The sequence below is a fragment of the Cylas formicarius genome, unplaced genomic scaffold (assembly GCF_029955315.1).
Source record: "Cylas formicarius isolate icCylForm1 unplaced genomic scaffold, icCylForm1.1 PGA_scaffold_6__28_contigs__length_40554024, whole genome shotgun sequence".
NCBI classification, from domain to species: Eukaryota; Metazoa; Arthropoda; class Insecta; order Coleoptera; family Brentidae; genus Cylas; species Cylas formicarius.
The window spans coordinates 29402113-29429911 of NW_026844347.1; the positions used below are offsets into that span (position 1 = coordinate 29402113).

Sequence of the window (27799 nt, forward strand, 5' to 3'; positions counted from 1 at the left end):
CCTTTTGTCTGGTTAGTTGGAATTGTGGAATTAAATTTAAATCAAATCAGAACAAACTTCAAGCGTTTCAATGCGCACACACGTACGTCAGATTTTTGCGAATAAATTTATGGGAATCGGTTGAAACAACTGATCGATCAATTAACAAATTAAAGTTAATAACTTTGGAATAAGTTGATATTGAATTAATAAGATAGATTATTGTGGTTTTAGAGTTAAATCTTCTAAATAAAGAAAATCGCAAGAACAAAACCAAACAAACTATTAACAAATTAATTAATCAGATAGTGATGGGAATACTCGTACACTGTAATCAGTTAATATCCGAACGATTCGAATTTTGACGTCCGGCCTCGATATCGATTCCGATTCTTATAGCCTGGATATATACATATGATACTGCTCGATTTATAAGCTGCAAACACATGTGATTTGGCAGGACAAATTTGCATATGAGATATGAACATGTTTACTTAGAATAAATGCAGTTTCAATTCACTATACGAATTAAATAATAATCTCCTGATATGCATAACAATTTTTTAAAAAATAAATACTGATTCACCAGTTCGTCGATACTAAATTATAATTCTCAGGCTTTTTTGAAATAAGCGCGCACTTTTATTTGCTTTAATTATTACCTCCTTTCTTGTAGAATCATAGCATAAAATCAAACGCCAGCTGGACGTTTCTTATAACATTTGCCCTTCGTTTGAAATCCCATCTATTTCACAAAGTTTGTCAGTTAGTTAACCTTTCTGTAGAAGAAGAATATGAGCCATTTTCAAGGTTATTTCCTTTCTCATCCTCTTCTTCGGTTTTCTGATTTAGGGCTATCTAATACCTCCATCAATTCTTCTATTCTTGATTTCGGAGCGGATGGTCATGCAATTTATTTATTTAATAAAAATATTTAACAAACATAATATTTTGTGACGAATTTGAAAGCTTGGTATAGTTAGAGTTACGTTAAACTCAGTACTTTAAGAAAAATACTCAATTCCACCAAGTAATCGATTCCGTAGTATTCGATTCTTCAAAATGCAGGTACTTCTGGGAATAAAATGGTAGAACCACAAATTCCTGATACTTGTACAAAACCCATAGAATTTTTCAAACTCTTGTTCACGGATGAGCTAATAATAAAAATAGTGGAACAAACAAATAACTAGACCAGACATAAAATAGCACAGAAGAGGTTGTCAAAACGTTGTATATGGCACACGTGGGTAGATACTACAGTAGAAGAATTTACCGCATTTATTGGGGTTGTCTTAAATATGGGTAAAATAATATCCAAGAGTACTGGTCACAACAGTTTAACGACAAAATGCCTTTTTTTAGTGGCATATTTAGAAGAGAACGATTTTTACAATTTTTTTGGATGCTCCACTTGCATTAAAACGATCCAAATGGCGAAACTCTTAGAGCTCGAACTCAAAAAGCAAGTCGGTAGATATCGGTAGATGAATCTGTTGTTGGATTTAAGGGTAAAATTAATTTTTTAACTTAACAATGCTAACAAGTTTACGAAATGGGGATAAGAATTTATGTAATGGCGGATGCTAACACTGGATATGTTTATTCAATTTTGCCGTACTACGGAAGCTTGACATCGCATGATATAGTGAGACCTGATTTACCTGTAACTACAAGGATAGTGTTACATCTGTGTCAAAAATTATTAGACAATAACCCAGGATGTAGAGGATATGATTTTTACACCGAGAGATACTATACGAACTTGCCACTTGCAGAAAAATTGTTAATACTAAATGTCAACCGCAAATTTATACCTGATTCTATCAAAAAACCAACATTTGCGGAAGATAACACATTTGCATGCAGATTAGGTAATTTGATCTTGGAGTGGAAAGATAAAAGGGTCGTCACCACTTTTACTTCGTGGGATATTTCAGGAACACAGCCTATCAACAGAAAAGTACGTGGAGGTAACTTACAAGTTGTAAATAAGCCAACTGTAGTGGTCAATTACAGTAAATGTATGGTAGGTGTCGACCACACAGACTCTTATTCATCGTCATACTGTTTCCTGAGGAAGTCTTTGAAATGGTGGGGAAAGTTATTTTTCTGGAGACTCGAAATGTCTAGTGTTAATGCATATTTATTATATAAAATTTCACAAGACCAAAAACACAAAACCAATGACACATCTAAAGTTTGTTGGGGAATTGGTTGACGAGATGACAAAAAACTTTCGGCAGGGGTCCAAAATTTCTGTCGGACCTTCATCTGTAGATACAGAAGAGCGGCTAAATGGTAAATTACATATTTTACGTCAAAATGATGGAAAGAAGAAAGACTGTGCGGTATGTTCTAACCGTAAAGTACAAGGCGGCAGGCGGGAAACTAGGTTTATTTGTGACACTTACACCCGTAAGGCTGGACTACACATTGGTGACTGCTTCGAAGGGTAACATACACTACAACATTATAAGATGTAATTTTTTTATATTGTGTATAAATTTATTTTCTAATAATGGTAGTGATTATGATAATGTTAGGTTTTATTTATGTTCCTCTATCCTCAAAATATATTATTTTTGTAAGCCATTACTTTTTATTTAGTGTTTCTCAAGTTTTTTTTATTTAGTTATTTTTCATGTTATAATTGTAATAAATTATTAAATATTAAAAAAAACAAAATCCCCTAGTTTTTATTAAGCAATTTTTTTTATTAAAAAAAATCCATTATAAAAAAATCCGAGTAGACAGATAAGTAGATAAAATAATAGTCCCGAGTACAGTGTACTCAAAGGGTTAACATACATACGCATCGAACGCGTCAAACTATCGCGAACCAGAAATTTTGATATTCATTATTAATTTTTTTCCAATTTTTGAAAAATACTGTTTTTCGATTAAATTAAAAAAATAAAGTGTTTTTTGTCGCAACTTCAAAGCATGCTGTAGGAAATCTAAGGTGAATCTATTATTTACGTCTTGTAATCTTTATCGCATTCTAAACAGTTCGTTCTTTGATTCATATCATTGTCTCATTTCTGTTTCAAGCTGGAAATTTTTTATTAAAATGTTGTCAAGTCAAGCTTTCGGTTAGAAATGTTAGCTAAGTACACGATTATTGTGACAAAATGTTTGACCGTGACAATATTATAATGTGTTGTGTGTCAATATGATATTAATTCCAGCAGACGAGGATAAAATTGCTACGTTGCTGGGGGATGACCGCAGCAAAAGTTATTGTGAGAATTGCATGGTCTACAGTTCGGTATGCACGGAATAGGTATTTGCAGAATAGAATTTTTACTAGGCGGCAAGAATCTGGCAGAAGCAAAGTGACAATACTTACGAATGACTGTATTCATCTTCTAAGTGGACATAGTCTGGCGGTGTGATATGTCAAGTCATATGGCGGACAGTCCTGATCATAACCGTGTCCAGTAGACATTTCTGAAGCTAAACAATGGCATCCATTTATTTTTCCCAACTTTCATCGACAATCCCGCTAATAGTTGTTTTGTCATGGGTAGCTCTTTAGAGATCGCTATATGTCTAAAATAATTTCATTTTAATGAAAAATTTGCAGCTTCCAGCAAAAATGAAATCATGGAATGAATCACTTTTCAAGAATTAGATTGTTTTCTGCTCCTTCATTTGAAACGCGGCTGTATTGCGCACAGTCCTAACTGCAAAGTTAGTTTTAGTTAGTTTTCTTGATTATGTGTTGTGTATAACGTATTTTTTATTTACATAAATTTCCTTCAGAAACGACTAACGTACGTAAATATTGTGGGGGTAGATGTTCGTACTATTGTTATCTGAATTAATTCAACGTTCCGTATTAAATCGCGTGAACAACACCAGCAACGTAATCTACATCTAGCAATTCGTTTAGAGTGCATTCTTCCATGAAATATTTTTATTTCTCGTACGTAATAAAGGTCGCAACGCCCTTTTGAACTCCCACGTGTTCCTCCGTCGAAACAAAAACGAGTTTAAGGAAACTCGCTGTGTTACTTTATGCGAAAATACCGTTATTTTTCAAAACTTCGGTCATTCCGTGTTTTGTTTTTACGTGATTCTTGACAATACCAGAAACAACGACAGTGGTGCAGACGACACAAATGGCCTTATGTTCTCATCACTGTCCGTCGACCCTCAAACGTTTTAAACTCGTCTCCCGAGAAAATAAGAAAGAAAATATACAAATGCCCTTTTGGCTACTGTTCACATAAAACGGACCATTCTATTAAGTCTGTCTTTTTTATGCGTCGGGTTATAGTCAAAAACTTGTTAGAATTTAGATGGAAATTATACGGGGCCGGTTGCTAAAATTTTAGAAGATGTTTACGAAAAAATAGCAGGGTATATTCCTATGCAAATTGAGGGCGACAAAGTACTTTGGTAAATGTTTGACATTTAATTAAGGATCAGCAGGGGTTTGCCGTTTTTAAGAAAAGAGAAAGCAATTTCACGAAATTAGGAAGCGGGAAATGTAATTGATATCATTTGTTTTTCGGAGAAAAACCCTTGAAAAGAATTAAATATAACATAGTAACAAAATTGATTCTTTATTTGATTAATTTGCGAAATGCGTTAACAAAAAGCGAGGATATTGGGTGTTTTGTATCTGTTTTATTTGATGACTTGTCAAACAATTAGGTTTAAGTAGGCGCAGCTCTCAAAATAATATGAGGGAACAGGGGAAAAAGTTTTCAAAAATCCGTAGTTGTATGGCTGTTAAATGGTAATCTCAAAATTTAGCATATTGCATGATTTACCTAATTTTTAATTATTTAGTTTTTTAGGTAGATCGTAAATCTATTCAAATAAGTAAGGCAAATGACAAAAATACAAATACTTCGTTCGAAATTTAAATTAAGGCTGAAGGTTACTTAAATGTAAAACTGTATACAGTTAAAGTCTGTTCATAGATATAAGAAAGTGACCAATTGCTTTTGAATGGGATTATCCAAGGGTGGTCATTAACATACAATGCAACAAGATTATTACTTAAAGTTTCGGAATTTAAATTCAGGTAATATTGTGGTCCGTAACAAAAAATAATTTTATACCTACCTGTGTTTAATATTCTTTGGTTTGGTATACTACTTAGTTTAAGTTTATTAGTAATCATTCTTATTTCGTGTGTGATACAGCGTGTGTTGAATCGAGTGTGAATTATGAAAAATATGTGCGAGTCTAGTCTAGAAGATGCTCCTGCCCAAATGTAGAAAATTCTATTGAGACTAAGGAAGTTATAAACAATATTTATTTGCTTCTCATTAAACGTGGTGCCAGCAAGCAATCATCTTTAGAAGAAACGGCCACATTGACGAAAATTCCAGCATCAACTGCATGGAAAATTGCGAATAATCCCATTTCATAGAAGAACAAAAAAAGCGATGCTGACATTTTCTCGAGTGCAGATGAATGTGATCAAGATATAATACGGCGTAAAATTTACCAGTTATACAAGGAACAAAGCGTGTCTACATTAGATATCTTAATTAGGAGGCTTGAAAAAGATGAAACCGGTGTTAAATGTGGCAGAACTATCTTATGCAAGTGTATTCAACACATTTGTTTTAGATTTTAAAAAATTGACAAAAGGCAAGTTTTAATGGAATCCTTTAGAATTCGGGAAAGGCGACTGGAATATCTATAAAAAAATAGGATTTACAGAGAACAACAAAGGCCAATTATTTACTTGGATGAAACCTGGTTCGACACTTATTATACCCCGGAAAAGGGTTGGGTTGGTATATTTAATCACATTGAACATGTTTGACACCAACTGAAATCTGCTATTTTCCCCGTGTTAACTCCAATGTCTTCAAACTTATAGAAACCGAAATTTTTAACATCCCTCCGCAAAGTTGGGCAAATTCTGTTAACATATAGGAGAAACAGAACAATCGTATATTGCAAATAATATAATAATAATTTGTAATTTTATTTTAGATTTAAACATAACCACATAAATAAATTAATAAATATTGTTTAGTATCTTTCCTAACAAAACCCCGAGTAATTAAATTCTAAACAAAGTACGGACCTGTTCGGCCATATTTCATTCTTACAGCTTGCCCGGATCTTTCCTTAATTCGTATCAGTTAGTCACTTTCTTATATCTATGAACAGACTTTACCTTATTTTTTAAAAACCCACATTATCGTTATTAAAATGCAAAATGTAATGCACAGGATACGATATCCTTATTTTGAAATAATTCTAAGCAAAATATATAATAGAACAAATTTTGAGAAAACATTTTTTAGAGAGTCTACATTATTTTCTATTCAATTAATGAACTAATGAGTGAAGCACCAGCTAACACTAATTTCACATTTTCATTAAATTAAAAAAGTTTGATGTAGGGTTTTAAAAAAACGTTGAATATACACTCTAACCGAGCTTTACTGCTAAATAATCCAGGCGAAATACAATCAAAGCCGTGACTTAGTTCACTCACGTAAGGTAGCAGCAAGTATCTAACGATAAAACTTGAAGATAATTTTAATTTCAATTTATTAATTAAGTCAAATATGGGCCAAGTGAAAGGATATTTGTCACTAAAAGAAAGATGTCATTTAAAATGAAAAACATTTAAAATTTAAAGTTATTGAGAACTTACGAAAAACTGTCCCTAATATTTTTAAGAAAAAACAGAAGATCTTCAGTGAGCCTCCAATAATAATATCAAAACAAAACAATTCCTCAATGAGAAAGAATATGACCTTTATTAATCTGTAACAAATTGTAATATTTTGTATTACTGTAATATATCAAAAATTCTGTTTTTTATTTTATTTTCTTACTCCCGTCTGTAAAATACCTAATTACACACCGATCTAGCGTGCGGGAAGCGTCAATTTACCACGTCAGTTTCGTTTCCCACGGATCCGAGGCACTTCGGACATTTCCGGGATTTTACTACACGGGTTTATTAGCAATCGGATGTTTTCGGAGATATTTCCCACGCCTTGAATTTTGACATTTATCAGTTCTGACGATCATGTCAGTGAATGTATTCGTGTTGTTTTGCGAAAATGTACTCAAAAATTAACGGTCGTAGAAAAAGTATAATATGCAACACGTTCAGTAAACTTTTTAAGCCACTCGTTTATTAAACACTCGCTCCGCTCGTGTCAAACAAACTCCTGAGTCAAATACCGTTTACCGCACTTGTTGCACAATATACTATTATTTTATAGTTTATTTAGCATTGTATTTACCATTTCTTGATATACCCCGTAAGATACCCCAAAATATAACTGGACACTCTGTAAGTATATGTATCTATAACTTTTTTATCCACAAACATTAAATTTAATCTAATATATTCCACTTGTTAAAATGGAATTTCAATTCCTTTTTATATCCCACACGGCCGCCATATTAATTTTGATTATTTTTGAAAGAACCGACTTGCCCTTTCTACATCCATTTAATAATAAGAAACAAATTTCAATGTCAAACCATTAAATTAGCATAAACTATCGGTGGGACAATGTGTGTTCTTTTGCATGTACAACCGGTTTTACTACTGTGCAATATTTCGAAACGAGAACTATATGAAGGACTTTTTGAAAAATCGTTCCGCGGTTGAGACATTCGGACCAATCAGCGGCACCGACAAAATCTGTCACGTACACATCGAGATTTTTAGTTGCCGTGTCCCAGCTGTGGATATTTCTGGCATTTTGCTAGTACACACAGCACAGAGCCGAACAGAGCCAAGCAACACATAAAACGTGCGCACTGATGGCTCCATCGACCCGTCGAGACCAGCCCTGACCTCGACCCACTCATTCGGCAGACGGGTCAAAACCTACGCTAAATTTAAGCACCTAAAACAGGCAGCATCGGGACCAATCCCGATTTTTATATAACGCCAGAGTGGCACTCGTTCTGATAAGACGTATTATCCCAGGGTATTTCGCGAATGCAAGTCGAAAAAATAAAAGCTTTTTGTGTAAAAACATCTCATATAAATTTTCTATATATTCTGGAAATTGAAAACACATCAAAATAACTTATATATATTTTTACGATTACTGCGTAGGTAAAACCGGTTTTTGAATTAAGGAAAACTAGTTGATGCTGTCTTTGGAAATAACACTGATAGTATATTTTTTTGCACACCCTTAATTTAAAAATTGAAGTACATGTATTAAAAAACTCTATTTCGTGCGGTGCGGAGTAATAAAACGAGGTTCAGTAAGACCAAATTTAAGTAAAATTGACACATAAAATCCATATAACATGAACAAATTTTTCAATGAACATACACATAAACACTCCCAATGGAGTATTAAAAATGTTAATATATGTTGTTAATTTATAGTGTGAAGAGCAATAACGATTAGTAAAATGAAAAATTTATTATCCACATTTATTCCGATGAAAGAAAATTATAATAATTCTCCTTTGTCAGTCAAACAAAAAGTGTCATTGTTTTAAACGTATATGATTGCCTTAAACATGGTAATTCTACTTTTACGATGCATGAAAATTCGATGCTGCAGAATGACTAGAAAGGCACTGCATTTCAATAATTGCAGGAATGATGGAAGAAGCTCCCAAAAAAGTCTACGAGCATGGATAAGAAGTTAATATTTTTTAGTTAGGTTAGGTAAATCAGTAGAAAACTGCTATGTAAAACCTTGAAGAATATGAATTTCAGTTGGGAAAAGCATAATTGTTTATTAGCGAAGTATTTAAAAGTCTAAGGCTGATGAGATCTAGATTAATGAAGATAATGGACTACAAAGAGTATGGCGAGATAAAAATATTCCTCGTCAAGCTCTTATAGAAGCCTGCTCAATGACTATTAAAATACCATCGGGAAAGAAAGAATCTTAACAGTTCTATTACATTGGAAGAGAAGATCGGTTCCTAAATAATTGTTGTTATAGACAAATATTAAATTTTATGTAATACGCTTTCCTTGTTAAAATAAAATTTTGACTTCCCGTACACTCGCATTTTTTGTGTTTAGGGACACTTATTTGAACATATAACAATGCAAAAATCTAAATGGACCTTAAATGGAGTGGTTCTACAGCTATTTCATGAAAAGGGACAAATTTTAATATCATGCTAGTGAATTCGGGTCGACAGGGTATTTTAAGAGAGGTTTTATTACTTTACTATTTACTATTACTATACTATATATATTTTAGAAGTGCATATTTTCAGAAATAAAAAACATTTGGTATGGGGTAAAATTCGACTTATATCACGACATTTTTAAATGTCCTCAAACTCACAAAAAAGATATTAAGGCACTTGATAAAGCAATTATTTTTATAGGGTAATACCTACATTGCCTACTTCAAGCCTATTTATATGCAGTCAACGATACCCAACGTTTTGGATAAAATGTTTTCACGATCGTTCTGCTGCGACTAACCTTTTCAGCAAGGGTTTTGATTTGTTGAACCCGGGGTATTGTATAATTTTAAAGATTATTTCTATTCGTTGTGAGCGATGTGGGGAGGCAGAGCCCAACTGCCTACTTTTGCAAATGATGACATGACATGACAAAATTCTTGGTGGAGTGGTCTAGCGTTAACAACTTGAAACTGAATGCTGCAAAGTGTGTGTATATTTCTTTTCTCATCATAAAAATGGTGCTGACTGCTCATACAGAATGATAGAGAATATTGAAAAGAGTGGATGTTGTGAAGGACTTGAACTTTGTACTGTGTGATCCATATTGCAGAATGAGTACAACCTGGTCTGCGTTGAGGTTCACAAACAACGAGTTGAGACTTCACAGAACAAATTCTTGATGTATCTTAAGTATAGGATAGGACAGAGTTAATGAGGTAGATTGGCTTTATGGGCTGGCTACCCTATTAATAGTGTTATTATTCTCCTTGTATTTTATCACCTTTAGTCTTCGCACTGAGTAATACTCAACATGTAGCGAATATGTCTATAAACAAATTGGTCTCCAGTGTAAACAAAACCTAATTTTTCTGTGTTTCCTTTTATAGTTAAAAAACCGAGTTCAGTCATAATTTGTCTAATACTTTATAGTTGTATTGTAGTCAGATTTAATTCTTATGTGTGTTAGTAGATATTGTTTTGAACCTTTTATCTTGAAATTTAGTTATAGTTCATTTCTTATTAGTTTGTATATTGTCATAAGTTGAAATTATATTTAAATTTTTAAAATACTTTTATATGTAAAATAGTGTCAATAAATATATCACCAAAGTTTACAATTAATTATGTTATCATAATTTTGATTTAATTATACTAAACAAGCATATATGCGTCACAGTCAAGCTAACCCTAAGCCAACTTGGCCAACCAAATTATAAGCACCCGCTCATAATACTTAATTTCTAAAAAGAAAACTTATTGTAAAAACCATTTTCTTTTCCGAAATGGACAATTATCCAATTCTTTCATCCAGAGCGATATTAAATTCTTAAACAGATAAACGGTCCAAAACCTTTTAAAACGTCGGAATTTGTTGATCGACTCCCAGGTACAAGCGATGAACTTTTAGCTTTTGACCTTTTAATATTGCAGATCAGGGGCAGACGAAAGTTTCGTTACAATGTAGCCCGACAATTCCCGCGACATTATCGCATCATTTTCTGCATTAATTTATTGCACGAGTTAAACTACAATCTGGCGTTCGTTATATCTACACTTCTACTAAATATTTTGACGCGAAGTAAATATATGTACATTAAAGGCTGCAGACGAAATCTAAATGTTCCAATTTGCGTCAATTTGCTCGTAGAACGACGTCAGGCACATCTCGCGCAAATTTCGCTCAATACTCTCGGAAATTCTTTTATGAAATAAAATGGTATTGTTCCTCGTTAAAATTTCATTCGGCATTCTATTTTTTTGATAAAAAATTGAAGCAATTTCAGTGATTGCCAAGTCAATAAAACTTCACTTCATTCGCAACGTAATTTGAACCTCACCATATTATACTGGGAGGCTAAACGTATTCTTGCTCAAGCATTTAACAGGTACTCTTACCAATCCCACCGACAATAAAAATGCAAATGGTAGTCACGTAAAATTACTATAGATTACAATTATTTACGTGTGTGCGTTCTCCGACTATTTGATGTCAAAAGCCTAATGCTCAGAATGTCTTTAGAGTAATGCATATAAAAAACTTGACATATAAAAGAGCAAAACTCAAAATATTCGTTTTCGCTTTATTTATCAACGCCTTCATATTGTTGTGCAGGGTTCTTTTGCCCTTTTACAGTAGTCGATCTACAAAACATGTTTTTGATGATAAACCCTAGTTTTGTACTCATCTAAACAACGATTTGCCGAAACCAACCCAACAACCTCGATTTGTTATTTACTTATAACTTTCCTTCATCTAAAAAGAACTATTTTGTGCCGAAACAATATTTTTTATTCCTATAATGATGAATCGACGTTACTCGTTGATGGTTAACATACCACACGAAATTTTGAAAAATTAGCCAAACCATTTTTTTAATGAATTTCCTAAAAAACAAATGAGCCGCGATGCGCAGTATTTGACTATATTTAGATTTTTCCATAACTCTTTTGTAATTTTCTTATGAAATTATTGTTAATTATTAAATGTGTCAGTGTAATTTGTAAAAGCATTGCAGATTCCACACTTGCAACACAGTTAGACCTAAAAAATCCGCAATATTTTTTCAATTTTTTAACGACAAGGAAAGCTATGCATTCTAAAAAAACAAAGACAAAAATGAGCTTCGATGCTATACTGAAGCAGAAAGATAATCCTAATAATTTAAATTTTAATTTAAATTAAATTATTATTTACATTATTGACAAATAATAATAATAAATTATTATTTATATTATTATTATTAAGTTAAATTGAAAATTTAATAATAATTTAAATTCTGTGCAGATGAATTTATATTGTCTTTTTTCTTTCTAGGAAGCATATAGAAGTAACAAAACACTGCCAACTTCTTCTAATCTTTAGATTTAATGTACAAGGCTTGAACATAATACATCTTACCCCCTCAAATATAAGTTGCGCTAATTAATTTTATTTATTTATTTTTATTTTTAATTCGTTAAATATTTTTTTCAAATTTTTAAGTCTTGTTAAATAAATTTATGAATTGCCTAAGTTTAAGGATTTAAGTTTAAGTTTTTTGTAAATTTAGTTGATATAAATTAATAGTTGATTTGAACACGGTCCCGTTATGTCATTTATGTCAATTCTTGAATTCGAAAACATCATATCCATTAAATAAGGAAGATTCACTTCCCGATCAAGGGAATTTCCACGGAAAACGAAATAAAAATTTGATATCCAATCAAAATATTTATGCTGGGTTAATGGCGTTCTTATTATGCATTCAAACTCGGCGTATATACACGAAAACCATACGTTGTAAGCGATAAAAATGCAAAATATTTTAAACATCATTCCTAATATAGGTTTAACACGCCACTGGCAATGATGGGTTCGTATTATCGGACTTATTTAGGTTTAATATGACTTTCAACATAAAAAGGAAAATTTTCCGTATACTCAACGATAAGTTGTTTATTGGATTCAGTTTTACCCGAGAAACATTTTCTATTTAAATTCTCAAGAACAAATAATAATTATAATGGTACCACCTTAATTTGATTTAAGAATGAAATTAAGAATTGTCTGTACATTATACCTATTCTAGTAAAGGACCTTTCAAAAAGGGTTCAAATTGCCCTCTATTTCTAATCTATTTGTTTTTATTTCGAATTGCAATTTTTTCTGTAATACTTAACAACTAACCTAACAATTAAAACAAATTGAGTTATTTACATCCTCATTTTTTATAACTTTTAAACTTTCAAAATAAACTCTATAAACTCTTGTAAATGTAAGCCGATATCAGATTCGTGATGGAAACTTATGCGTGGCGATAAATTTAAGCTTAGCTTCAAGTCGCGTGTTGCTAGCTACAGACGGTTTATTATTTCCATCTAACTTAAGCACTGCGCAAACGTTCAGAATTATTTCGCTACTTGCACTTGAAAATCACCAAATCGTGAACCGTTATAGGGCAGTTCTATTAATTCTCAAGAAAAGTTCAAACTTATTTGATTAGTAGAAGAAATTCATTTAGATCTTAATGAACACCTATGAACAAATATTTGGCATTTCTTTAATTCCGGAAGTAAAGTACCTAGTGCCTCTTTGTTATTAAATTACTCCATATTCCCCGCAACCGAAGACAAATTTAATATGACTAATACCACACTGACAGTTGGCCGAGAATAGATAAAACATTATGGTTTCTAACAGGTTTCGAACTACTTGGAACCATAGAGTACTATAGATCTAGAGGCCTTGTCTCTGTCGATAATATAGAAACTTATGAAGCAACTATGAAAAAAAAACGTCAGAATACTCATTTAACATGCGCATGAATGAGATTTAACTCAACAACCAACATGACTGGTGACAGATCGTCCATAAGTTTGGATGCGGCATTTTTAAGGAGAAGCTCCGGAATTATCACGCGCTTTCAGTTTTACGCAGTTCAATTCAACAGAACAATCAACAGAACCGGTTCTCAGCGGGTTCTTGCCATAACCGTCCTAGAACTATCAAAAGCCTTCCCAATGCAAATATAGTATTCGTGTTTTGTTGAACTTATTTAGGGTCCGGTAATGAGAACGATCTTGGAACTGTTTTAGGGCTAATTTTAATTATCGTGTTCATGCTTTGTGATTTTGTGTGACGTCTTTTATGTTGTCCTTTCTGTTTATTGGCCTTATATGATAAATATTCATCAGGTTTGACTTCTTCGTCAACATCAGAAAATGGCAGCTTATTTTAACAGAGTCTTTACAAAACAAGACCATTATGTGTTGCTATTAAGCCCTGGTCGACTTTGCTCATCTATAAGAAATCTTATAGTTTACTTCGCTCACTTTTATACAATTTTGTAAACGATTGTGTACAAAAATGCTATTATAGTGCGTTAAACTATTACACAAAAACCTCGATGTAGAACGTTTGAAATAACAATAGGACTGAACGCGAAAACTAAAACTAATTTGAATTTTTAATATTTTTGTTTAGGGATACATCGCAACCGTCTAGACAGTTTCTAACATTTTGCCATTAACCCAAAAAATGTCATTGTTTACCGTTACACGTTGGGCGTGACCTTACCCTTTAAAATTGATAGGTAGTATTTTCCTGGGAAATGAATATTTAGGTTTGTTATTTATCAACCTCTTAACTAATGAGGAAGTGGGATAAACGTGTATGTCATCCGAGGCGGATTTTCGAGGCCAATTATAAAAAGGTTCAGTGGGACAAAAAGGAACGTAGAGCTGCACGGGCACGGGATGCACTAAGGTCCGTATTTGACGTCACATGCCGCGTTCAGCGCGAAAATGTCAAAGTTCGTGGCGGCGAACGGGAAGGACCAATCGATATAGCAATGCTGGAACAACACCCTGGGCTTTTTAGGCTACGTTTGCAGATTCGGGTAGTTAGTATTCCGGATCCGATTTAAAATTAATTCCGTAACAGGTTTTGAGCGAAATAATTATCTATTATTTAAGTTTGATTAATTTTTGTCGGACACGCGGCAAAATTGGGACGAACGAGAAATAGCAAATGAAGTTAATAAGATTATTCTAAAAAACACAATTAAGACAATAATTTAAAAAATATATTTTCGAAATATTTTATACATACATCTACTAGCGAGTGTTCGATTTTTGGTTTTGTTAATACATATATGGAGGAATTTAAAAAAATTTAAATAAAATACTTTCAACATTATTTTTACAAGTATGATTTCGTTGGTTGCATTGTTTTTTGAAAATATTAAATAACATTTATTAACTTATGTGATGCAAAATAGTTTGTTAGACTACTTTTAAAAACAAATAATATAGTTGTCTTTTTTTTTTCTTTTAATTTGAAAATATATACAAATATTGAACAAAAGCCAAATTCAGGCGATGTGACTCAGATTTTAGTCAGTGAGTCGTAATGTCAAACCTAATGATCAGCTGAGATATGATATATCAAATACCTAAAATTCCTTGGCATTTCAATAGTCTTGAGAAAATTGAATTACCCTTACGGGGCGATTTGAATTCGATGGATTAAAGGAATTCAATTGCACCAATGAAAAAGCATCGAAATCGATATATTTGACCGGAAGGAAGCCTGGGAAGTGCATAATATGTTTTTTAATGCGTCGAAATACAACCATTCTGGCGTTGTGTTTTACTTTTTCTCCATAAGATTTTTTTTGCCTTCATTTAATATAATTAATTTCCAAAACTGAACAGGTGTCCAACATCTTAAGTAAATGTACACTTAAAATAACTTTCAAAACTAAGAATTCTATAGGAAAATTTATTAAATTAATTAAAAAAATAGACGTATATAGTCCAAACAGGAAGATGTTTCAGTAATAATAGGACATAATAATTAAGTCATCAATAAAAAGCTTTATTTTAGAAAGCGGAATCATAGTTTAAATAAAGATTTTCAAATTTTATACTTTGAAAGTAAAGGGCATAGAAAATAATTCCCAAATTAAAAAAATCAAATATCCTTTCAAAGGATCAATTGTATCTTAATGACTCACCTGGTATCTCATGTTGGTTTTTACTAATGTTAACTTTTTAGCTAGAATTGACCCTCCTTTATACCTGCCCTAATGATGATGGATTTGGTGTATATGGAAATGAATTTTGTTAGTTGTCAAAACGAAATGCCATTAAACATGGATCCGAAAATCTTTGGCAGATTCTCTATTTTATATGACAAATTTATTAGAGAAGGATTTGCAGGCTTTCGCAATGCCCTTTCTCGCACTTTCAATGAACTCAAAACAGTACTGAAAACTTTCAACAAATTCGATATTGAATGATTAGGGCATCCACCACATCAAGAATATTTTAGTTCGCATCCTTTTTATTTTGATTTTCTCCACAACCAAAACACCTGTTGTGTTGGTGGTTGGTTTGTCGATTGTGTATTTTTTTTACTCCCTTTACTCTGGAACAAGCAATTATAAGTATATCAGGCATAAGTATCACTTTAAGACTTTAAGACTTAACTCGAGTCACTTCGGACGTTTGCTGTACTTTACTCACAGGTTCGGAAGCCACCAGATGTTATCGGTAGGTTGTAGCCACTGATGGTATGTTGACGTTTGCCGTTGAATGTATTGGTGCTGTTTGGCAAAAATTACTCAAAAAGTAATGATCCTAAAAAGTCATAGTCTGCGACACTTTGATTATTAAACAAATAGCGATTAATAGTTACCAGTGCGGTTAGCAATGAATCTGTAAGTACTTTACTAATATCCGTTTTTTATACATATAGAAACGGATTGCAATAACCCAATCTTTATTACTATCGTAATTACAAGAGTTGCACAGGAACAAGAAAATGAAATCTTTAGCTTTAGCATAATTTTTTATGATATATTTCAACATCTTACATTACATTTAACATATTTTTTGGTAATTTATTTATCTCATGGCCCCGCTTAAGTTGTCTTTTATTGATTTGTATTTGTAATGGTTCGATAAAAATTAAATTAATAATCCAATTTAGGGGGTCGGGGTTGCCTTGCATTCATTGGCGTTTTATTGCATTTTTACGTAATAAAACTTTGATTAGCTCCCACATACAGAACGTGGTTGGAAATATTGTCACATATACAGAAGGATGGTTCAAAATAAGATATGCTGATCCTTAGAGTTTGAATGCCAAATTTCAAAAATGTGTATATGAATTATCAAGATTTTGACAACATATACTTACAACAGCTTAAGGCTCTATCACCCTACAGGTTATCGTAATTTTTGTCAGAACCTTAATAATACAGGTCTACAGTGCTGCAGTGCTGCAGTTCTACAGTGATCTTGATGTTTGAAAGCTGTTTGCTTATAATATAATATAATATTAGATTTCTCTGGAAAGCAACAGAGTTGTCACAGAAGCGTCTATAAGAGTTGTACGCAATTTGGTTGCCTTGGTCGCCGTGCTACTGTGTTAGTGGCTCCAAATAACTGTTGTTATATCTGTAGTAGTTATGTGGTAGTAAAGCAAACTCAAACTAAAACTTATTTTGTAAAAAACATATACCACGCTTAATTTGGTGTAAAAATTGGCGACCAAGACAAATCCTGTGTTCCTCATACTGTTTGTTCCGTTTTGCGTTGAAGCATTAACAAACTGACCAAAGCTAGGTAGAAATGTTTAAGCTTTGGTGTTCCTATGGTATGGCGAGTGCCTAGGAATCACAGTGATGATTGTTATTTTTGTTTGTGCAACAATAAGAAACAAATTGTATATCGCAATATTGCCTCTGCTATTCGATCAGTTCCTTGAACCAGATGTACCGATATCTACCGCCCCAAAAAAAAACGTCACATCATCAGAATCAGAGGAATCTAATTCCGACCCAGATGACTCAGATTTCACACCATATTTTAGAGAGCCCAAAGTGTTTAATTAGAGGATGTATCCGAATTGTTAGCGTCCAGAGAAAGAGTTATGTCAATATTTTACTCAGGATATTGAACAATACTCCTGATTAGGATCCTAACTCGGGTTCCAGTTTTTTATTGAATAAAAAAATAGATTATTTTAGAAATATTTTTTTTTCCTTTAATATTTACAAAAAAACATTGTGTTTGCACAGAATTTTTTAAATCAGCTTGACAAAATTATGTAAAATCAATTTTCCAAATAAAAACATTTCTCAAAAAGTTTAATTTTGTAAACCTGTGTAATTCATCGATATTCCTATGAAATTCGTATTACACGGTCTAAAGGAGCAGCATCTCTATTGCGAAACGCGGTAGGCATTGCACGACGCAGAGGAAGCAAAGCGGGCGCGTTCTTTCGAGAGCGGAGCATCTAGCAAAATGTCAGAGTATTACTCTGGGCAATTGCAAAACTAACCCTCTTCCGACGCTATCAGGGTGGCTGGGCCAGCGAGCGAGCCAGGCGATGAATGCACCGCACACAGATGACGCAACCGGACGCGCGGGGCGCTCGAATTAAACAAATCGTCGCCATGGTAACGACGCCGTGACGTTAACCGTGACGTCAACTCGTCGTGGAGAGGCCCGAGTTATATATCGACGACCGGCGCCCGCCGACCGTCATTGTGCATAAGCGCTAGGCGCGATACCGCGAGTGCTACAGATTAAAGTGATCGTCCTAGTCCACATCTTTTATATTTTTCTACTTTTATATATATCTAATTGTATAGTTTGTTTGTTTTATCGATCTAGACAGTTTTTCTCATCGTTTTGATACGCTTCTGGGTGAGTAATTTTACAACGTTCCTTTCGTTTGTCGTGTTCTTAGAAGCAAAATAAGACTCTAGGCCCCAATTATCAACGAATTAATCTTAATAATCGTGAGTCGACGCTTGACATACGCGACGTCAGCTGATACACCCGTAATAGTAAAATTTACTACAGCTTATAAACTGGGGTGGGGGTGTATGGGCGCAGTGCCGAAACGGCAGATTTTTGGGGCGTCGCACCTCTGCCCCTTAAAGATTTTTCTGTCTTCCAGACGTAATGAGCATTGCGTTTGCCCGAAATCTGGGCAGTCCTGGTACGCGTCCAAATTGCCGCAATTCGTAAGTGTTATCTTGACATTGTTTATGTATCTCTGGAATTGGGGCATCTGTCAACTTATCTATGCGTTCAAACTAGAACGCTCTGAGCGTGTGATTACATCGCCTGCACTAACGTATTAATTCATTTTGGGTTTTGGTGTGCCTTTTTTTATGATTTATGAGCATTCTCTAGGAGGCGAAGCTCGACTGACCTACTCAAAACTTATTTTTCGAATAATAAAGTTTACAGATTTTTTTTCGTTCTTTTTTAAATATAATGGGGTTTGGGAGCGATCGGATGTTTTCGGTAGATTTTAGCCATGGTATTTTGACATTTGTCAATTTTGACGACTGCGTCAGTGAATGTATGCGTGCTGTTTTTCAAAAATATACCCCAAAAACTAATGACCGTAGAAAAAGGTGAAAACGCAACACATTGTTAAACTTCTTCACTCACTAGTTTATTTTAATTTGGTATAACAACGCAGGCATTGTATTTTTCAGTAATTCTTTTATGCAATATAGATAAAATGTTCCACAATTGAAAAGTGTATTGAAAAAAAATGAATAAATTATTTTATTAATTAGCATATATAAAAATTGCACAATTATTTTATTATTATTATAAGTTTTAAATTTTGTACATCATATTGAGTTCCTTATTTAATTATTTTACTTTCTATTTTTCTTACACAGATAGCACATTATCGGCTTAAATAAGAAAGGAAATAAAAAATAATTTAATATAAATCTAACCGAATAACTAATTCATCTCAGTTTTATTTTATCAATTTGTCCTATCTATTTTTGTGATTCGTCGTTTAATATGACGTTGTCAAAATGTCGGTAAAAGTTGCAAAATGCAACAAACGTTTAAGTGTGGTCGTTTGTAAAATCATTACTACTTATTTTATAGTCACGGATTTTAATTACTGTTATTACTTTTTTAGTGGGTGATTAAATTTCGAGCTCGAGTTGGCAACTAATTTATCCCTCAAAGGGTATCATATAATAATTAATTTAATTAATATTAATACTTAAAATATCACACCAAAAATGTCATGTTGATTTTTCATTTAATTGTATCGTTTTTGCATATCTAAATATGTAATCTTTCTTACAAACTATTTTTCTATGGAGATGTGGAGGAGATAATATATTTTCACTACCACTAAAGATGATTAATTATAATAAAACTATCCTATGTCGTACGATGTAGTAGTCGCCCATGTACTTTTGTTCGAAAGAGACAGACAATCAACTACTCGCGATGATTACCTTAATCGTTGAAATGAGTATAGTTCATTGACAATATTTATGTACGTAAAACTCAAATTATAACAAAAAGTTAATTTTACAGCAAACGCAACCCGCAAATAAACTTTAATTGGCAGTGACCTTGCGTTTCCAACACACGTGCAAGTGCTTATTCGGATGATAATGATGATTATACCATAAACCACCAAAAAAATGTTTTTAAAAATTTCGCAAATTAGGTAAAAAAGAAAAGTATCCCTATTTAATGATTAAACTGCCATTATTTCGATAGTCAGCTAGCTGTACATTTAATGAAAAACACTATATCTAGAAAAAACAGAAAAGGACCTTTAAGTGACAATCGACAATATACAAATGACCAAGTCATACATTATATAATATACATATTACCATTACATATCGTTAATGTCCAGTTAGTGGGGTCAAAATTTATTAGAAAACTTTTTCGACCAACACCTAAATCTGTTGATAGTTGCTATAGTTGTTTCTAGCATCTTCACGCCCGTGGTCATGCGTATGCCATCTTGGGTTAAACGAATACACAATAAAAAACATAATAAAAAAATGATTATCAATTCCCAATATATTAGAAATCGAATATAGCGTTCATAACATTCATAAAAATCAAAAATTACATTTTTTCCTTGTTCTTAACTTGCTGCGTGTATGGCATTCCGGATAGTTTTTTTACAGTGACCACCCGGTAAAAGCTCTCAAAATGTTGTAAAACAATGGCACAGTTCAAATTCACGGAACAAAAATAACCGTATTTTTCGCCCAGTCCAAAAATTTCACCTCGCAGATACTATTTTAGAATTATGCTGTCGCCCACGTGAATTTTTGATGCTAAAAATTCCGCCGGAGAATTTCGTAACCTTTATTGCAGTTTGGTTTCATATTTTGAATTTTCTCAGGCGGCGTTTTTGCGCGAAATTTTCCGCAGTTTATCGTGATAAACACGTTAAGGACGCGACCTTGACTATTATAACCAGCTAAATTTTATGGTTCAAAAAAATTGTCAACACGAATATCTCCTTGCAAAACCTTCTCGCAATTTTATCGGAACGTAAAAATTTAAGCGATAAAGTCGGTTAGCAAGCAATTTTAAACACGATTTGATACTTTGATTATGTAACCTGCTAGACGATGTGCAAAAAAATCGGAAAAATAATTTCAGGTATTAAACCCAAAGGTTTTAACTTACAAGGTAAAAAGTGGTAAAATTAAAAAATATATATATATATATATATATATATATATATATATATATATATATATATATATATATATATATATATATATATATTTTAAAAATATCTGCTATGTGTTGTAGATGTTTTAATGAAATGAGTGGCCTTGTCGTGGAATCTGACCGGCATATTTTATCAGATTTTGATGGCATGCTACATAGACTTATAGACTCCGTATAGTTGCTGACAACAATAAATCACCAATATGCCCCTCCTTTAGCTCCGCCCCCCTAAAACAGTATATAAGCAGGTACAGAGTAGAATGCGAGCCAATTTCCGTTAAGCTCTGAAGAAGCCAACAGGATGATTGGCGAAACGTCAACAATTTCGACTAAGCAAAAACCGACGCAGGAGGAATCCAGAAGTTTTGTAAAAAGCATTACAGTAGCCTGTGGAAGTTTCTTTGAAAAAAAAACATACATTTTTTATTTTTTTAAATAAACTTAAACAATATAATAATAGTTACAAATCTTTTGGATTCATCCTGCGTCGGTTGTTGATAAATCAGTATCAGTCAAGCTCCCAACAGTTCCAGAAGATTTGTAAATTGAACCATACACGTTTGTTTTGCTGGTTATCTTGTCCATGAGATTCGGTAGATATTTTACCCCTGTTACTAATAATTCCGTCAGTACAAAAGCAAATAGATCCTTTAAAAAACTAATTTGGATAAAAATTACGTAAGAAAATCGTATATTGCACATATTCATATTTAAAAATATATATTTTTTATTTATTAGTTTATATTTAAATTATTGTAAACTTAAGAAAATAAATGGACTTGTGAGATTTTGCCGGAACTGTATGTATTATACCATTTGGATTACGAATTTGGGACGTCTTTAGTAATCGGATGACCAAAGAAGTTGATCAACGTGTTGCAAACAATACGTTTTCTAGTACCAATAGTTTTTGGGGTACATTTTTGCAAAACAGCACGTATATATTCACTGAATGACGTATGTACGGAGTAGTAAGGAGTAGAGAAAAGTCATTTTAAATTTGGATATGTCCGATTTAGACTGAACTATGAAATTCATTGAAATTCAAAGGGATGCTGTTAATTTTAAACAATCAGTTTCCTTTTTCTTATATGATTTTCCTCGTTGAAACAAAAAAATGACAGTACCAAAATTATACCCGCTTTTGGCTTTTGAAAATCCTCCCGAATGGAAGAAATACGCTTTCGGCTAAAGTCGTTATCCAGCCGTGTCGGTTTGCCTGAAAACCTTTTGAGCGTGCCTTTGATATCGATCGCGATTGTCAAAACAATTTTTACCAATTTAAAAAGAAATCGAGCTATAAGGAACCGGGTATTAGAATCTCATAATTTGCCAAATGTGCCAACTCGTGGCCCACATATATGTACACTTTATGTACGATTTGGCTGAATGCCAAGGCTCAATAGTTTTATACAGACCAAATGTGGAACGAAACACCGAAACAATATATCAACGTGTATTTTTCTTTACTTTCTGGCATAACAATGGAACTAATTTATTATAGTTCGGTTGCATCGACTTTTTTTTTTAATAAACTTTTGGTGCAAATTAAAACATCGCTGTCGGTTTTGAATGAGGTGAGATTTCAGTCGCGTGAAAACCGGTTGGAAAAATAAAAATTGGGTTTTTGGTTTGCCATATGATTGCACATTGCAATTAAATTAATTTATTATCATTTTCGGATCCATTATGTCCGCCCACACAAAACATGTCAACTTATATAGATTGCTTAGGAAGCTCGAGTACCTATTTCCTGAGGAGTTTGGATAGTTCCTCGGGCTCAATGAATTGAGGTCTTGGTATTCTATATGCAGCTGATTAGGAGACAAATTGGACTTTCCTCGTCTTCTGGTGGTACCTTCTTAGATGACAGGGTGCTGTTATGATACGCGCACAATAATAAAGAAACTAGAATTTTTTTATTAAGAAAACTTGTTTATCAAAAATCGGGATTCAAAAAGTTCAAGCACGTGCAAGTTTTGCAGGGAGCCGCGTCTATACGCAGTGAGCGTCTTTAACAAAACATACAAAAACTACGAACTCGATGCCAACTGACAAAAAATAATGATTCCATCGGCTATTCGGATGTATTTTCAGAAGTCTCTTAAAAAGTGTGAATTTTTGAATTCCCTCGTCGAAATTCACTTGGAATGCAGCAGCCCGCATCACGGATGAATTATTAAGGTGCGACATGGATGGAGTGCACCACAGCGGTGTCCAGAGAGTTTGAAACCCGTTTCACATGTATGATGCAGAACATCCATTTCTTTTATGACTCCATCGAAATTTGCACGAACTATAGAAGTATATTCATTAAAAAAGGAGAAAATGACGTTCCAATCAAATTTTGAAAGACGAAAGATCTTCATACAATACCAAAAATACTTTTAAAATAAAACAAATAATCGACCGATGAAAGTCTCTTATCGTTGTCAATATCGATATCAAAAATCGACGTAATTTCCGCCAATTTCATTACACACGTGCATCACGCTGATAACTTCTCGTTAACGATAAATTATTCTACAGAATTTTTCCTGTAGGACCGCATGTCACATAGAACTCTACTTTTCGACTAAATATAACTCCGAGGTTGGTACATATCGTTTAACTTTGTATTACGAATATTCCACCGATTCAGTCGAAAAAGAGAGAAGTACATTCGACGGTGACAACCAACAAACTTTATATTTTTGTCGTTTGTTATTCCGATATTAAAGTGTCTATTTTGGTTACCTAAATAGGCCAGAAAATTGATAATTATTGATTGATATAAAAAATAATCAACTATAAAAGATGAATGCTGAACCACTCTTAATGAATCAAGAAAAAAGAAACTATTGATGAATTTGGTTAGACACTGCGAAAACCTTCGTCTTCGAATGGAAACAACAAAACTAGGACATTGCTCAAAACCATTTGGGAATGGACTGTGTCAACAAACATCTTAGGAGTATCAATCTATTGGACCACAAGCAAACCTGGGAGATTTTAAACATAATATATACAAATCACATAAAATTAGCAATGAATGAGAGGCGGATAGATATAAAACTGAAGCAAAAAGTGTGAAATAATGCTCCTATGGATTGCTTAGAAATCTCAAACTAAATTGTGAAATAGTGGACTTTAACCTTAAATTTCTACTACTAACTATCCTCAAACTATCGTATGTTGACTGAGTTTATCGCCCGGCTTAAACGACAAGAGCTAGTGACTCCAGAAAGTTGTTGGAAAATATGGCATAATATGATACCTTTACCTACTCCATCTTACTCACAAAACGTTAAAAAACAATCAACCGTCTCATTTGTCTAAAAATCTCATCTTTTAGGGTGCGCAATTCAAACGAAAAACAATTGCCTGTTTTACCTCGACATAGCAAAAGATTTTTTTCATACAAAGCTGGTAAATGAATTTTTTACGCATCTTGTCGTTACGTAATTACAAAGAGGGGCTAAAAATATTTTTTTTTATTGTAATATAAACGGCTTAGTGTTTGTTTTTTTTTTTTTGACAATGAAATTTTATGAACGAATGGTATCCTGGGTCGGGTTGCGCTGGCACAAGTGGCAAACTTCTTCAAAGATCCCTCCATCTCCGTTGTTAGACGGCCTTTAGAACTTAACTCCGGATATTTTATGTTTATTGTTGTGCGGTTTTATAGTGGTGTATAATAGATTTTAGCTTAAAATGTCTCATACTCACTCACTCATACTTGTTTTCATCAATGAAAGAAAACTTCTGTAATTCGTTTCGGACGGTAAAATGCAGGGTTTAAAATTTAAAGTTCAAAAGTGATGTTGGTTTGGTTGGTATGGATGTATCCAACTCCAGTATGGTATAAACTTTGCGCGTGCAACATTAACATTCAAACTTTTTTACAGTTGCCATAAGCAATGAGAAAGTTTTTAATCCTAGGAAGAAAAAAAATTACATCAAGGAAAGAAAAAGATAACCTTACGAACTCTGGCGATTCATTGTAAAACGCATAGTACAAGGCAAGACATTCACCTTTGAAAAATTAAATTAAATACGTAAAATTCTATTGAGGGCACATACACATACACGTCAACTATCGACGGTGGACTGCGGACAGTGGACGATGAAGGTGTTTGTCTTTCTTCATCGATAGTAATTAGCTCCTTCTGTCAAAATTTCTTCGTTTCGTATTTGCATAACGGAAAACACCCAGAAAAGCACGTTTTCCTCACTGCCACGTTGAAACCACGTGTCCCGTGCCATCTCAAAACAAAAGATGCGGGTGCGAGCCGCATCGACACACCAGGTTACGCAAGACCGTTTTCTATTACAAGGCGAAACCGCTTTATTCGGGACATCCAATGCAAGGTTAGACCGGAAAGTTAAATTTAACCTAATTTGCTTTAATTTTGTCAGAATGCACGAGTCGCGCATGCCGTATTTGTTGATTACGAAACGGAGATTCGTTAGTTGAGATGTTGATTATTCGGTGACAAGGCATAAACGGGAATGAGCGGTGGCAAATTTAATTAAAATTTGTTTGAATGAATTATTTCGGGTTTGTGCGGTTAAATTGGCAAAGCGCAGAAACGCCGTTTTACCTGAACGCAGACCTCGCGGAATGGAAAACTAGTTACGCAAATATTTTTTAATTACTCCGGTTCATTCGGAAGAGCCGCTTCGATCCGAAACTATCGTCTAATTGGTTGTCGATGATTGCCCGGAGCCCGTATGGGATTAATGGAAATTAATTCTGGGGTATTCTTGGAATTTAATTATTTATTAAACTCTTCGCGTCAATTAATCGTTTGTTAAAATTAAAACAATAATAATGTTTTTTTTTTAAATACAGTTCAATAACCAGAGGAAAAACTGTACCCGTTGTCCCAGTTAAGAGACGTCATTTTCGACGTTTTGAAATATTAAGCAAGTGAGTAACACCAATTCAAATATTTTTTGTAAAAATTCTTGCCTCTAACTGAGAGAACGAAAGTGGTGAAGGGATGTTCAAACATATTTCGAAATGTCATCCACACTTGAAATCGTTAAAAAGGTATTTTCCGATAGGGAATCACTCGTACTTCGAATGGGGCGATTACATATACTTACCTACTACTTGGCGTTTTCTGATATAATCCCAAAAATAATCGATTCTGGAAAATACATTGTGCATTGGTCGCATTTCAAAGTATTCATCCTAACCTTACATATGAATAAAATCACTTAAAAATGAAAAAAAAAAACGTTTTAAGAAGAAATAGATCAAAATGGTTTGTCTAAGCGCTAATACAGTATTTGCTCTAACAACTATGATTAATATAAAAAAAATTATTTAAACTTTTTTTTCAAATTTATAATAGCATTCCTGTCCCTGATACCGTCCCTTATTGGAACACTGTCTAAATTTTGAAAATTAAATTAATTTTCTTCCTTCCGCTACAACTATTAAAACCTTAAACAAGAATTTAGAAGCTTTTGAAGGCTTCGTGTTTTCTCTATTATAATGCGCAGACCTGTAAATTATGCCATAATATCTTGCAGCTAAAAGGCAACTGAAACACGAAAAACTTAGTTCGACAAGTCTCTAGAAGATATTTTAATAAATTCTTGTTTAAAATAAAATTTTCAAAGAAATTAGTGCCCATTCTTTCTAAAATTGAGGATTTATTTGTGGATATCTTCTTCAGACAATAACGATGACATTCGATTGTCAATATTTATCTTTATGTGATCAAGCAGCAGTTAATTGTGATAAACACTTGGTTTCCATTATTTGATTATATTTGATGAGGTTTAAGTTCGATGGAACTTTCTGCAACCGAAAATTTATTTATTTTAATTTTATTTCATAATGACTTTGTTAGAACATATACTTTTTTTTAATTCTCTAATAATGTTAGTTTTATGTTTTTTTTATATTATTTTAGTATTTTTTCATATCCGGATTGGCAAATTTTATCAAAAAATATTAGTTTTTTTAAAACACACCGTAAAAGTATTGCTTATACTCTATACCTATAGTAGCACTACTACTATGACAATAAATAAAAATAAAATATGCATAAAAATGCTTTCTCTCATCATGCGTCAGATATTGAGTGTTTAAATTAGGGGCGAAGCTTGGAGTAGGGTTGCTGTCGATTTTCTTGAATATACCATTGTTTTGAACAAACTTTATACTCACCCATGTATATCGCCAAGTGACACCGATTTGAAGACAATCTCAACCATATGATGATTTTTCAAATATGTACCGTGGAATTGAAATTAACTGAAGAAGTATATCATATTTTTCGAGCCTAAACTTAGAGCATTTTGGCAATTTTTTTAATTTTCAATGACGTCTTGAATAGTAATATTTATTCCATCGGGTTCGATTCTATGGTCACGCAGCCGAAAAGGAGATTAATTTTACATTTTACGACAATTCGCGTGACTTTGTACAGATAAGGTTCGCCAAAAAAATTGCGTTGTAGAAGTCGCGAGATCACATGAATGATATAAAAAATACTATCAACGCTCGTCGTACGACGAAACTTATGTAATGAACGAGCACGTTTCATTGTTGGTCGCCAAGGTCGACCCACAGACTGAAATTGCAGCAAATTTGTTTATACTGACGAAATATTGACAAATAGAAAAATTGTAGAGTCATTTCGCGCCACTTAAAATAATTGCAATTTTT

At 33.1% G+C, this 27799-nt stretch overlaps 1 protein-coding gene across 3 annotated transcripts in view; it reads left to right on the top strand.

Annotated features, from left to right (window-relative positions):
- Positions 1-18152: 18152 nt before the first annotated feature.
- The window catches only part of LOC132703154 (protein Tob1-like), a 51294-nt gene continuing 41647 nt past the window's right edge, over positions 18153-27799 (top strand). For all 3 annotated transcript variants that reach the window (XM_060672274.1, XM_060672279.1, XM_060672277.1), the window contains exon 1: positions 18153-18300. The gene's annotated coding sequence lies outside the window, so the exon portion shown is untranslated. The remainder of the gene's footprint in view (positions 18301-27799) is intronic.